Genomic DNA, 14,227 nt, shown 5'->3' with positions numbered 1-14,227 from the left:
TAAGATTTTATTTATTCATTTGACAGAGATAGAGACAGCCAGTGAGAGAGGGAACACAAGCAGGGGGAGTGGGAGAGGAAGAAGCAGGCTCATAGCGGAGGAGCCTGATGTGGGGCTTGATCCCAGGACTCCGGGATCACGCCCTGAGCTGAAGGCAGACGCTTAACGACTGAGCCACCCAGGCGCCCCCACAAATCACTGTCTTCTAATTACACTTTGAATTTCACCCCCTTTGAAAACACCTTTTGATCCAACTGAATGAGATTTCAAAGTTATCTTCTTTTCTCCAGCTCTTCTAAACATACAATNGTGGGGCTTGATCCCAGGACTCCGGGATCACGCCCTGAGCTGAAGGCAGACGCTTAACAACTGAGCCACCCAGGCGCCCCCACAAATCACTGTCTTCTAATTACACTTTGAATTTCACCCCCTTTGAAAACACCTTTTGATCCAACTGAATGAGATTTCAAAGTTATCTTCTTTTCTCCAGCTCTTCTAAACATACAATGAACTTGATTTTCCTTTGGAAACCTGATACATTATTCACATTGTCTTCTTTTTTTTTAATGTGGGGGATACGACCTGCCAGCTCTTTAATCATATCATTTGTTGAGGTGTTTAATTCTTCTTGAGTAGTCTTTATTTCCTGTCCTTCCTCCACTCACTCAGTAAAAATTTTTTCAGTGTCTATCTGCCACGTTCTGTACCAGTAACTAGGAATTTGTCCTAAAAACAAATAAACAACCAAAAAACTCCTAAAGGCCAGTGACCATGCCGGTTGACTTAACTCTGGAATCTTTCAGTGCAGCTAGGTATTTGATTAATGTGTTCTGTTGCCATGGAGTCATCACCTAGGCAAGACTCATGAACACTGCATTTTGGTGAGAATTTCTTCTTCCCGTGAATGTCCAGAATAATTTCCGTATTTAATTTTCTAATCATTTGCTTCTTTTATATATCAGTTGTTAAACTAATATCTAGAATAAGTCATTTCCTCCCTCAAAATTAAGTTCCTATCACTAATGCACACACTTCTAACCACGAGCTTACTTAGAAGTGGGGCGTACATATTCTATACTCCATAAATTCCTAACCCGAAAACTAAAATCCAATAGTTACTCAGGAGAGGCTGATTGTATTATTAATTAGTGTTTGTAGCATCAGCCAAGAAATGAGTGATTTAATAACATGTTTTCTAAACAAGCATTAGGAATAACTTCCTTTGGGGATACTGCTCGGCTATTATTAATTAATTCAAACCGTTTTGGAGGCACAAGTCCTGAGCTGCTGTTCTCATTGGTTTCCCTTCTGCCTCCCCAAAATTCTCATCACTGATCACACCTCCAAAGGGGACTTCACCTGGTCATCAGAGCCTCTAATCTGTTAGCACCTCACACTTAGCTTTCTTGTACTTAAAACACTCTTGAGTTTAGTGAATTTTTCGGAAGCAGGTCTAAGGTTAGCCCTTACTAGCTCCTATGCTAGCCCAGAGGAGAAGGAAGGAGTAGAGGAGCCTTATTCATCTGTTTTGAAAACAGAATGCCCACTTGCTATTTATGTTCCCCACTGGCCCCCACTCTTACTTTCATCAAACTGTACTTCATATACTCTGTGATATATCTGAGTGCAGCCTGTCATGGTTACCAGTGACGGATATTATTAAATATACAAAATCATTTTACCAGATGATAAAAGAAGCTACAGTGTCTAAAAATTTCATATATCTAACGTGTTGTATAAACAGCCTAAATCCCTATACATTTTATAACTTCAGCAGTCTAAAGGTTAAAGCCTGTCAGTTGAATTTCACGAATTCCAGGAAGAAACGGGGAAGCAGCACCAACTCTTCATTGTGTATCAGTGATCAAACATCTCCTCATTACACTTCAATATTGTTGCCTCTAAAGGTCACCATTGCTGAACATAATCACACAAAATCAAAACTGCAAACTTTATATATCATGGAGGTAGTAAATAGCTCGGAGCTTTATTTTCTGGTGCCTGAACAACATTCTGAACCCATTTATAAATTCCTGGGAACTGTGGCATGAACCAAACATATTTGCAATGCCTAACAATAACTTCAATTAAATCAATTTCCTGTAGAAATATTTGTTTCTGTCGGTTTAGGTGGAAAACATAACTCTTCTACTCATAAAGTAGTATAAATATTTTTAATTTGCCTGTTTTAAATGGATTTTTCCTTCTCTTATCTTCCTGTAAAAACAAGTGGGATGATTATTTGTCAATAATTTTTAGGATGGAATATCTAAAAGTTTAACTCAAAGGGAAATCATGAGGTTCATTTAGTAAAGCACTGGTATGCCCCATAAATCACATATGTTTCTTACTTTTTCTATTCATTGATTTTGCTGTATGTTATTTGGACAGGCTGCCATCTTGTGAGATCTATGGCCCAGCTTCATTCGGGCCACCATCAGCTCCTGCCTGGATTACTGTATCTAACCTAACAGCTTCCTTTCTTACTTCCCTGACTTTATTCTCTGTTCAGTAACCAACACTGTCTTTTGAACGTGGAGCTCCTACCATTTCATTCCCAAGGAAGGGAACCCTTCAATGGCTCTTGATTAAAAATTCAAACTCCTTCTTATGGTCCACAGAGCCCTGGGTAAAATGAATGCCGCCTTTCACTCTAATCTCAACTCCTACCCTACTTTGCCCTTACTTAACTTCAACAACACCGAACTCATTTGTTTTGAACATGCCAAGCTCACAATGCCACAGTTTTGTATTTTTATTCATTTCCCGGTGCAGATGAGCACCCTGTCCCCAAATCTTGGCATGGCCATTTCTTTCTTTTCTTCCTGTCTCCTCTAGAATTCTCTCTAAGAAAAACTGCTCCTATCCACCAAAACCAATTACCTCCCCCTTCTGCAGTCTCTCTTTATCCAATACCCCTACATTGTTTCTGTCATGGAATTTACAATCTGAATTTATAATCTGTCTTATTCAGATCATTTACCTCCTGGTTTGCTTTCTCTGTCTGCCATCAATACTGAACAAACTGTATTAGAAGTAGGTCTTAGTTTATCTTATTCAGTGTCATGTAGTAGACACTCAGTAAGGACTTACAGAAATATAGATATAAATCCTGGAATGTTTTTCTTGTTAGACATTTCTGTATGCCTTTAAAACAGGTTTGCAGTCTTCAGAAAAAATTAACATAACAGTTTGATATGCATAGATGCAACATGAGTGTAAAGTATACATTTATGTGTTCCACTATTTTACATATTCATTTATAATTTTTGCTGCTGTAGCATGGTTAATTCAATATCATGTGTTTCAGAAAGTCTATGTTTTTCACCATGTTATAATGAAAAACATTTTTTTTAAATTAGATTCCTGATTCTTAATACAGCTTTTACAGAAAATGATGATAATAGTGTTTGTCTTCAAATATGCAACAACCTCCATGGAATATTTTTTTAAATGTCTTTCCCCATGTTAAAGTCAGAATATCCAGTACTGCAGGAACAGGAGACAAACTGGTGACAAAATAGTGTGCTTTGGTGATAAATAACTTAAGATGGTCAGTTCTTGTTTTTATATTGGTACATTAAGTTGCCTCCTTAAGAATTCAGAGGAGGATAATCCAAAAAGGAAATTAAGAAAACAATCCCATTTACTATAGCGTCAAAGGATAAAATACTTAGGAAAACAGTTAACCAAGGAGGTAAAAGACATGTACATTGAAAACAGTAAAGCGCTGCTGAAAGAAATTGAAGAAGATGCAAGTAAGTGGCAAGACATCCTGTGCTGGGGCCCCCAGGTGGCTCAGTCGGTTAAGCAGCTGCCTTCAGCTCAGGTCATGAACCCAGGGTCCTGGAATCAAGTTCCGCATCCAGCTCCTTATTCAGCAGGGAGCCTGCATCTCCCTCTGCTTGCCTCACTTTCTCTCACTCTCTGACAAATAAATAAATAAAATCTTAAAAAAAAAAAGACATCTTATGCTTATGACTAGAAAGACTTAACATAGTTAAATATTGTTTAAATATCCATACTATGCAAAGTGATCTACAGATTCAAAACAATCCCTATCACAATCATAATGACATTTTTTTTGTAGAACTAGAAAAAATCCTAAAATTTATAAGGAACCTGAAGGGTCCTTGAATAGCTAACTGGATAGCTAAAACAATCTTGAAAAAGAACAAATTGGAAGACTCATACTTCCTCATTTTAAAACATACAAGGCAAGAGTAATCAAGATGGTATGGTATTAGCATAATGTCAGACCTATAAACCAATGGAACAGAATAGAGGGCACAGAAATAAACCCTTGTATATATGGCCAAATGATTTTTGACAAGGGTGCCAAAACTACACAAAGGGAAAAGGACAACCTCTTCAACAAATAATATTGGGAAAACTGGATATCCATAGGCAAAAGATTAGATTTGGACCCTTACATCATATACAAAAATTAACTCACAATGGATTAAAGACCTAAATGTAAGACCTAAAATTCCTGAAGAAAACAGAGCTTCAAGACATTGGACTTGGCAATGATTTCTTGAATATGACAACAAAAGCAGTGGAAAAAAGAGTGGAAATAGACAAATGGGACATCAGACTTAAAACTTCTGTGCATCAAAGGAAACAATCAACAAAGCAAAAAGACAACTTTTGGAATGAGAGAAAATATTTGCAAATCACTTATCTAGTAAGAGGTTAATATCTAGAAATATAAGGACTTTTTATAGCTCAAATGCAAAATAATAATCTGATTTTAAAATGGGCAAATGAATTGAATAGACATTTCTCCAAAGATGATACACAAATGGTACATATATCCTGCCAATAAGCATATGAAAAGATGTTTAACATCACTAATCATAAGAGAAATACAGATCAAAACCACAATAAGATATCATCTCACACGCATTAGGATGGCCACTATCGAAAGAGTAGAACATGACAAATGTTGGTGATCATGTGGAGAAATTGGAAACCTTGTGGACATGTAAAATGGTGCATTCTTTATGGAAAACGGTAAGACAATCCTTCAGAAAATTGAAAATAGAATTACTGTATGATCAGGTCATCCCACGTCTGGGTATATATCCAGAAAAATTCAAAGCAGAATCTCAAAAGGATATTTGTGTATCCATGTTCATTGCGGCATTATTCACAGTAACCAAGAGGTATAAGCACCCCAAATATTCATCAACAGATGAATAAAGAAAATATGGTATATATACATACAAGGGAATATTATTAAAGCTTAAAAAAGGAAATTCAGTTACATGTTATAGCATGGATGAACCCCAAGGGCATTAATGCTAAGTAACATAAGTCACAAAAGTGCAAATGCTGTATGATTCCACCCCTATGAACTATCTAAAGTAGTCAAAATCGAAGAAACAAAAAATGGAAAGGTAGGCTAAGAGAAGAGAGGAGGGGGTATTAGTATTTAACAAGTATAGAGCTTCAATTTCTTAAGATGAATGAGTTCTAGAGATCTGTTGCACAACAGTGCAATGGACATTTAACAAAATTGAACTGTACACTAAAAATGGTTAATATGGGAGCTCCTGGGTGGCTCAGTTGGTTAAGCATCTGACTCTTGATTTCTGCTCAAGTCATGATTTCAGGGTTGTGAGATCGAGCCACACATCAGGCTCCACACTGGGCATGGAGCCTGCTTAAGATTCTCTCTCTCCCTCTCCCTCTGTACTGCTGCCTTTTCTCCATCTCTTAAAAAAAAAAAAAATTAAGATGGTAAATTTAATGTTGCTGTTGTTTTCACCACAATAGAAAAAAGAATTCAGAATAGAGGTTTTTAGTCTTATTTCTTTTTTTTTTTTTATTTTATTTATTTGACAGAGATAGAGACAGCCAGCGAGAGAGGGAACACAAGCAGGGGGAGTGGGAGAGGGAGAAGCAGGCTCACAGCAGAGGAGCCCGATGCGGGGCTCAATCCCATAAGGCAGGGATCACGCCCTGAGCCGAAGGCAGACGCTCAACCGCTGTGCCACCCAGGCGCCCCTTTAGTCTTATTTCTTATCATCGATAACAGAAATAAGCTTACTTCATAAAGTAATTGCTTCTGGTTAATTTTCTTCAAATTAGAGAGACTGAGAAGCACTAAAAAGAATTTGTCAAGGCAAACCATCAAATAAAAATTACAAGGAAACAAAGATGAAAATATAAGGCAAAGTTGATTCCTACATTTAGATGCCACATTCACTGGTTTATCTGTAAGTTTGATGTACGTAAGTTATGGTGTATGAATACCAAACGTCAATGAAAGAAGCAAAGGTGACTATATAGAGATTTCAGGAAAAAACTGCTGGTGAAATGAATTATTCAGATATTTCTTTTCATTTTGTATTTCATATAACACGCTTTAATTAATTCCACCTATTTATGATTTATTCCCAAGTATCTTTTTAAAAAGATTTCAGAAAAGTCTTACTGGGGGAAATCAACTATTAAATTTCTGTCAAAATATGAGAAATAATTGTCTCCTCTATTCTTTTGATTATAACATTAAACTCATTTATGATGAGAAGTCTAAGAAACTGTTTTTCTCAGTACAGCCTGGTTTTATTTCATATTTCCTAAAAAGTGTGTGTGTGTGTGTGTGTATTGCTGCTGTTTTCATTGCTGAATCCTTTGCTGGATTGCTCCATTCCAAAGAACTTTCCTTCCCTTAATTTTTCATCCTCTCTTCGCCTCACGTTGTCAACAGAGATTCAGGTCCAAACCCCTTTGAGGCAGGAATCTCCTCAGAGCAGTGGGACAGGCACACATCTCACACATATCTTGCACACACAGCCTTCGGTGTCTCCACAGCATCCGGAATCTGCAGTCAGCTGCTTCTTGGGCAGACAAGCCTCTCCACGTAGGGATGAAAAAATCATTACAAATAGAAGCAGACAATTGGTTTCTTATAACTTTTGACTTCTTCATGCACTGATTCTGTTCAGTCTAATGACTTAAGGCTGAACCATTACATTTCCCAATGCTGCTGAACATTACTTCATGGAGTTATGTAGTTTTATGTTTCTTCTCTTATTTATGTTTGTTTGGGGAATTTGCGAAATGCTTTTTGATCTGCAATAAGATGAGGGTTTTTTATATTGCAAAATAATGGGACTACATGCTACATGAACTACCTTATCCTCTGTTCATTTTGCCCATTTTATTATACCCATTGGTAGCCAATAAATATGTCAACAGTCCCTCATGTGAAACCTGTCCGACCCGTGAGGCATGACTCCCCATCATTGGATAGATCTGAACACAAATTTATCCCTGAAAAAAAACGAATGATAGCTTAAAGTATTTAAGTCAGCTAGGAAATGGTAGCAACAATTTTCTTAAATGGCCATATTAAAACAAAGAACATTTTCTTTTCCTACTATGGAATTTTTAATAGTCTCAATCTAAAAAGGAAATCCACATAGTAAGTGCTACTAACTACAGGGTAAAGTGGCTGCTAAGATCATCTCCTAGAGTTTAAAGCCCAGTTCCCTCGATCTTATTGTCTCTCTAAGTCATGGAAAGCAAGGACCAAATAACTTCAGGAGTCTCAAGCTGCAGTATCCAATACAGGAGACACGAACTGAATATTTACATTTAAATTCAATTAAAATCATACCAGCCACGTGAAGCGAGTGGCCACTACATAGGACAGTGTAGGTAGAAAATATTTCCTGCATCCCAAAAAGCTCAGTTGGAAAGCACTCTCTAAAGCATCATGGATACACATTTGCCATCATTTTTAGTCTTGGAAAATGTGCTCCACAGTCAAATTGCTAAATACCACTTGTCTCAACCTGCACCTGTCCAATTTTACAAGGAATTTTAAGAAATCTCTAGCTTGAGGTAAATAGCTGGTGAGTGGCTGCCTTGTGAAACAAAAGGGCCACTTTCACGGGTTAAGGATTCCCAAATATCCTTTATTTTTTTTTTATAATTAATTTTATTTTATTATATTATGTTAATCACCATACAGTACATCCCCTGATTCTGATGTAAAGTTATACGCAACTAATGAAGCCCCAAATATCCTTTAGAAAAGATCTAATAATCCCTTTTAGACGATTGTTAGGTACTCTTGTCTTTGTTTTTCTGAATTTCAATGAATTTAGGGAGTAAGCAATAAACTTGTTGTCCTATAAAATATTCAGAAAGACTTTAAATATTACTAAGATCTCAGGTAGTAAGGAACTAAAACATCATGTTCCACCAATTATGACCATTTCTTAATTATTCGAGTGTTAGATCCCTTCCTCAATCTGAAAACCACCTCTTAAAGAATCTAAAGAATAATTCACCCTCTTTATTAAATGCAGAAACCCTTTCTTTCATCGAGGGGGAAGGGCATTTTTTTCAGTCCAGAGTGAAGTGTTGGGGTTGAGGGGGGCGGGGAGGGGGGACTGGTGAAGGAAGGGATGTGTATTTTAATTCAGGGATAGCAGAAAGGTGAGAAGGGAAAAAAGACTTTCTGATCATATGACAAAGTTTCTTCTACACCCCTCAAAGGAAGCCATTTCTCCGGGCATATTCCCAGCCATGGTCCCCAGCCACACCTGTGCCCTCTTTCACTCCGAGACTCACAAAGCAACACCCTTGCAAACCCTAGGTAGTGGGATTATTAACCCCTAGTCACCATGCGGTCGGATACTTAGGTGCAAATAGGACCTATGAATAGCAGGGAATGCTACTGCATCAAAGAGCATGTGACCCATCCGAGATTAAGGGACGGCTTTACTCAGGAGCACACACAGTAGTACAGTTTGGACCGTGCACACACTTTCAGGGAGGCTCCCACTCTTCAGCTCCGCTTGCCCGGGAATATACCTAATACGGTCCTTAAGTGGAAAGTGACATTTAAAGAAGCTGATTTTAAAGATGAGGTGAATTTGATCTTGACTTGGCTGGTTCGTTAGTATTTGTGTTGTTGTCATGCTGATTTGTGCGAGTATTTTCACTCCTGATAACCTTTGTCATTGCTTAATAACAGCTTCTCAGTAGGATTGTGGGATGCTGTGGGGTCACACATATTTGGATCAAAATCTCAATGCCTGCCATGTACTGGTTTGATGATCTTGGGTAAACCTCAACCTGTCTGAAACTCAGCTTCCCTTCTGGAAAAGGTGAGCTCTTTGACCTCAAAAGGGGTCTATGAGGACTAAATGAAATTACATATGTTGAAAATGCAAGTTAATTTTTTCAGTTATTTGCCCAATGCTTCAAAGTTCTTTGTGGAGAGTGTCCCTCTAGCACTGTTATTTTTAATCACTTAACATGTATCCAGTGCTTGCTAAGTCATTTATATATATTAGGTTCATTTATTATATACATTTTCAGATGAGGAAACTGAGGCAAAGCGAGATTAAGTAACATGCCCAACACAGAGTTGAAACCAGGAATCTGAACCCAACTTTCTAATTCCAAAAACAAGGTTTATACACTTCCCAATAGGTGGAAACACAGATTTAGTTTGGCGGATGTGCAAGGAAAATCACAAGAAAGGAATCAGTTATCTAATAAGGTAGAATACAATTAACATTCACTTCTGATTGGGCGATGATTGCTTCTCTAGAGGTCGGGGGCATCGAGTATGTTTTCTTCACACCTGTTCTTCCATCAGTTAGCACAGTGTTTTGGGGGCATATAGTCGGCTTTTATTAAATGTCTCTTAAATTGACACGAAAATTTTTCAACCACTTCTGAGGGATGATTAGTGAAACACATGGATATGTGCCGTGTCTTATTCTTCCAAAACATAGAATTGTCTCTGAGGGTTATTTTCAAAAATAAATGTGAAATCATGAAAGATGCAGGCATTCCCCACTCTGAGATCATGACTTGAGCCAAAGTCCGATGCTTAACCAGCTGAGCCACCCAGGCACCCCACATTTTAACTTTTTAACAAGTATTGATAGAAACAGAATAATTTTCAGTTTGGTTAACAGCACACGAATTTAAATATTTTTTTGAAATTTCTATTTCTCGTTTGTATCCGTATCAAGGGTTTCTTTCTTTTATTTCCTTATAGAGTATCGGGTTGGTAGTAAATCAACAACAGAACAAAAATTTGGCCACCACCTGCCAGAATTGTCACTCTGCAACAGGAAGACTCAAAGGAGATGAAAAACTCAAGGTTAATAAGATTATCACCGTTCCTCTCCTTCTCCTTCTTCTTCCTTTGCGTGTGTGTGTGTGTGTGTGTGTGTGTGTGTGTCTAAAGCTGTGCCTCCGGCCTTTCTTCACTGAGCAAAAGATTGTAATCATTGCTAAAGTCTCGGGTTTTTGCTTCTCTGCACAAAAATGAAATCAGTGGTGTGTAGCTGAATGCATTCCAGATAGCAATAGCATATCATTAGCATATCAGTGACAGCAACACAAAATAGACTAAAACAAAAACACTGCATACAAATGGAGATGTGTAAGAGTTTTCTACAAAAGAGAAACTGTTTTCCTTGTTGCTTTTGGAATGGGTCTTTACATTATAGTATGACAGAGCCAAAGCTTGCAAAACCTGGAAACCCTAGGAAATAAAATAGAGAACAGGAACTGAGAAACCTAGATCCTGTCACTACTAAGTCACAGTGTGCTGCGGGGCGCATCACAACCGCCAGGGCTCCAGATCACAGCTATCTGACCGGAGCTAACATGGAACCCCCAGAGAAGCCTGTAGAGTTTGCTTCAAAAGCAGATACCTGGTGCAGTCCAGCCTATAAGGGTGGGGGTTTTTTCATTCTATTTTTACTCCCTATCTGCCAATGGATTAAGATATGAGAAAATTATCTTAACCAGGCATATTAGAATAAGCTAATACTGAAAATAGTATAAATAAATATTCGTATATAACACAATATATATACATAACACAATAACAATATAATAATATATATTATTAATAATACATGCTCAAACAGTACATATATATTCAAACACGTACGAATTTATTTCTCATTCCCTAATAGCTCAAGACACCCATGTTCTTTACCAACAGAGAAGTATCCTCCATATAGTGATTCACTCAAAATAATCTTTCGTTCTTGCGGTACCCCTATCTCCTAGAGCCTTGTCGTCATCAGCACTGAGTAGGCAGAAGGGAAAAGAGACGGAGGAGCCCATCAGGGAGGCTTCATGAGTCTTGCTAGGAGATGCCACTCACAGTCCATTGGTTAGATGAAGATAAATGCCCACGTCTAACGGCAGGAAAGGCTGGGAAATGGAATCCAGCCACGTGTCCGCGAGGAAGAGGAAAGAGATTTGGGTGAACAGTTAGTGCTCCCTACCACATCCAGAGTCTCTATGTCACCTCTGGCTGCAATTATCACAGTTCTCTTCTAACATTTTCTTTAGCAGAGGAAGTTGCCCTTTTCTCAATGGAAGACAACTGAAAAAAACAATGTGACTCATGCTGTCTACTTCTCCTCTAGAACAATAGTAAGTCCCTCAGCTGTGCTGTGGCTTGATCTCCGTGCGGCCCTCTCTAGAAGAATTTTAAACGTTACGATTTCAGTGATTTTCAAATCTCATTTTATACAGGATTTCTTTTTTGTTTTTTTTTTAAAGATTTTATTTATTTATTCGACAGAGATAGAGACAGCCAGCGAGAGAGGGAACACAAAGCAGGGGGAGTGGGAGAGGAAGAAGCAGGCTCATAGCGGAGGAGCCTGATGTGGGGCTCGATCCCCTAACGCCGGGATCACGCCCTGAGCCGAAGGCAGACGCTTAACCGCTGTGCCACCCAGGCGCCCCTATACAGGATTTCTTGTAGGAATAACATCAAAGGAGAGATCAGAATCTGTTTTTGAACAATATGATTCATTTATCTGTAATTCTGACAAGTAAACAGCAACTTCAGAAAATACTGATCATGTCATATGAAAGCCATAAAAAAAAAAGGCCTTTCTCCAAAAGGCCTACATAGTTCATGTCAAACCTTTAATCTGAAACTAAATACACCTTTAAAAATTAGCATTATTTTCTAGGTGTGAGCATGACCCATTTTAATCAGCACATGGAAGAAATTTTTATGAAGTCAGAATGTTTTTGTGCTAGTACATTCCCCTTTAGTTAATTAGACTTTATTTCTGAACCTATGACGCGTGCTCTAAAAATTCTAAACTATTCATGAAATATATTTGAAGAACAGATTGAGGTTTCATTATTTATAACTCAGTCAAGATACCAAACTGCCTAGATTGTAAACCTGCTGATACAGTAGCTTTTCTTTCCCACTCTTCAAATTGTTGCTACTCAAGTTTCTAATTTATGTGCAAATTGAATTTGCCTAATGCATATGGTAAGCTCTTTTTTCTTTCTCTTTTTTTTTTTAGCAGTTTCCTAATACAGTGAGGTTTAAAGCACTTTTTTCCTGCATCTTACAAAAAGGCAATTGTACCGAATAGATTTTATTTTCTTTGTTTTTCATGTTACTCTTCATACACCCCACCCAGAGACTGAGCGATTTTCTGTCATGAACCAAATATTCATCAGGAAGCAAAGTCTCCTATGCGCCAACCCAATTTAACTCAGCTAAGAAACAAATGCAGGACTGCTTTTGTGGCAGGTGTTGAGAGCACAAAAGTCAAGACTTCAAGATTCTGTTTTCAATATTAGTTCTAATCTCCTCAGGCTGATGATGTGTCATTGAGTCCATTTACATAAATTCTTTAAAAGGAATACATCATTGAATGCACTTCATTTCACTGCACCTTCACTCTGCCTGGGACTATCTGAAGAATGAGAATCAAAGATAGAACAAAGATCTTTGTTCCCGGGGAATGCACAGTCTAGCGGATAAGATGGCCATGTAAACAAACCATTCCTATACCAATGTTAAGGAATTCCTGTACCAATGGCTCTCCGTGTTTTAGAAATACTTCCAAATACTACAGTTATTGATGGGATATTTGAAAAGATTAAAGAATTCAAAACATCAGAAATAATTTCCCAAGGGTCACTACTACTGAATAAAACTTTTGTCGGACTCTAGGCAATATCTGATTCCCTGTCTATTTGCTTGGTAACTACAGCATTCTGTTGCTGTTTAAATAGACTGCCCTGACCATATTCTTTTACATATTCACTAGAAAACGTTAGCATACATTCCAGTAAACAGGGAAGTCTTTTATGGGACTGAGCCACTTACCTACCAAAAAAAAAAAAAAAAAAAAAAAAAAAAAAACGTGCCTTGGATGGTGATGAGTGTGACAAACACATTTTCATGATGTTTGGGCCATTGTAAATTTGAGGGTCTGTTTGCCAACACTGCCCAACCCACTAGCTAAGACAATATTTATAAGCCCTTATCCTTATACTTTTGCTACTTTTTTCATCTTTGCTCAAGCAAACACTAAGGGGCCATACGACAGAGATAAATTATGTGCACAAAGCAGGTCTCTACCTGATCGTTGAAAGCCTTCCTCAGAGCAACAGCCACATACTTCTTCCTCACACCATCTCGACATTAAGCTCCTCGTCTACAATCACGTTCATTTGAGGTCTCTGACCCTGTAAAACAGGTTGTTACTCACTGTTTACTAGTAGGACAGATCTATACTACCTGACCATGAGTTCTTCCAGAAAAAGAGGACGACCAGAAGTATTGCTTCTCACTCTTGACCCGAGAGTCTCTGCCTTCCCCACTGCCCTTCAGAGCAAGGACATCCTGTGTGGGGTAAAATGTCACCATAGTCCGCACTGGGCAGCAACTTCTTTAGAGAAAGCTAACCTTTTTTCTCTCTTCTTCTTTAGTGAACTTTCTGTAGAAAACCACCCACGAGGGCATAATATTTATTTGAAGGAGAGGAGACGGTGTAGCATAAATGGATGCATTGAGTCTGAGCCATTTACTCTTTCAATTTACTTATCCTTTTGGGTCCTGCTTGAGCTGCTGATATGGCGCCATAGCCCAGGGAGATCAGCCAGCCTTGGAGGCGGATTTACCATATTGGACCAGAATGATTCTCAAAAGGAAGCTGGTTACCTTTCTTGGAATAAACATTCTCAAATAAAGATTTTCATCGACTACTCACAATTCTTCTGAGCTTATCTCCATCCATTTACTCACTGAATGCCTTATTCTCTGCCAAATATATTTTACAATATTACCGTGAATAATCTTATAATAAAAGAAATGAGGTAATGGGCATATATTGATAGATTTCACTAAATTTAACATGTACTTCCTTGTCCAGAGCAGTAGGCTTTAAAGAATGGTGAAATGGCC

General features: G+C 38.0%; 1 long non-coding RNA gene across 1 annotated transcript; it reads left to right on the top strand.

Annotated features, from left to right (window-relative positions):
- Positions 1 to 837: 837 nt before the first annotated feature.
- LOC109490706 lies at positions 838 to 13,784 on the top strand. Its single transcript, XR_002144078.2, has 4 exons — positions 838 to 881; positions 8,999 to 9,131; positions 10,037 to 10,141; positions 13,753 to 13,784. It is a non-coding gene; the product is annotated as an uncharacterized LOC109490706 (long non-coding RNA).
- The last annotated feature ends 443 nt before the right edge of the window (positions 13,785 to 14,227 follow it).

This window comes from Ailuropoda melanoleuca, chromosome 2 (genome assembly GCF_002007445.2).
Source record: "Ailuropoda melanoleuca isolate Jingjing chromosome 2, ASM200744v2, whole genome shotgun sequence".
Taxonomy (NCBI): domain Eukaryota; kingdom Metazoa; phylum Chordata; class Mammalia; order Carnivora; family Ursidae; genus Ailuropoda; species Ailuropoda melanoleuca.
Note: the sequence above shows the minus strand (reverse complement) of the source record. Positions and strands in the feature narration are given on the sequence as shown.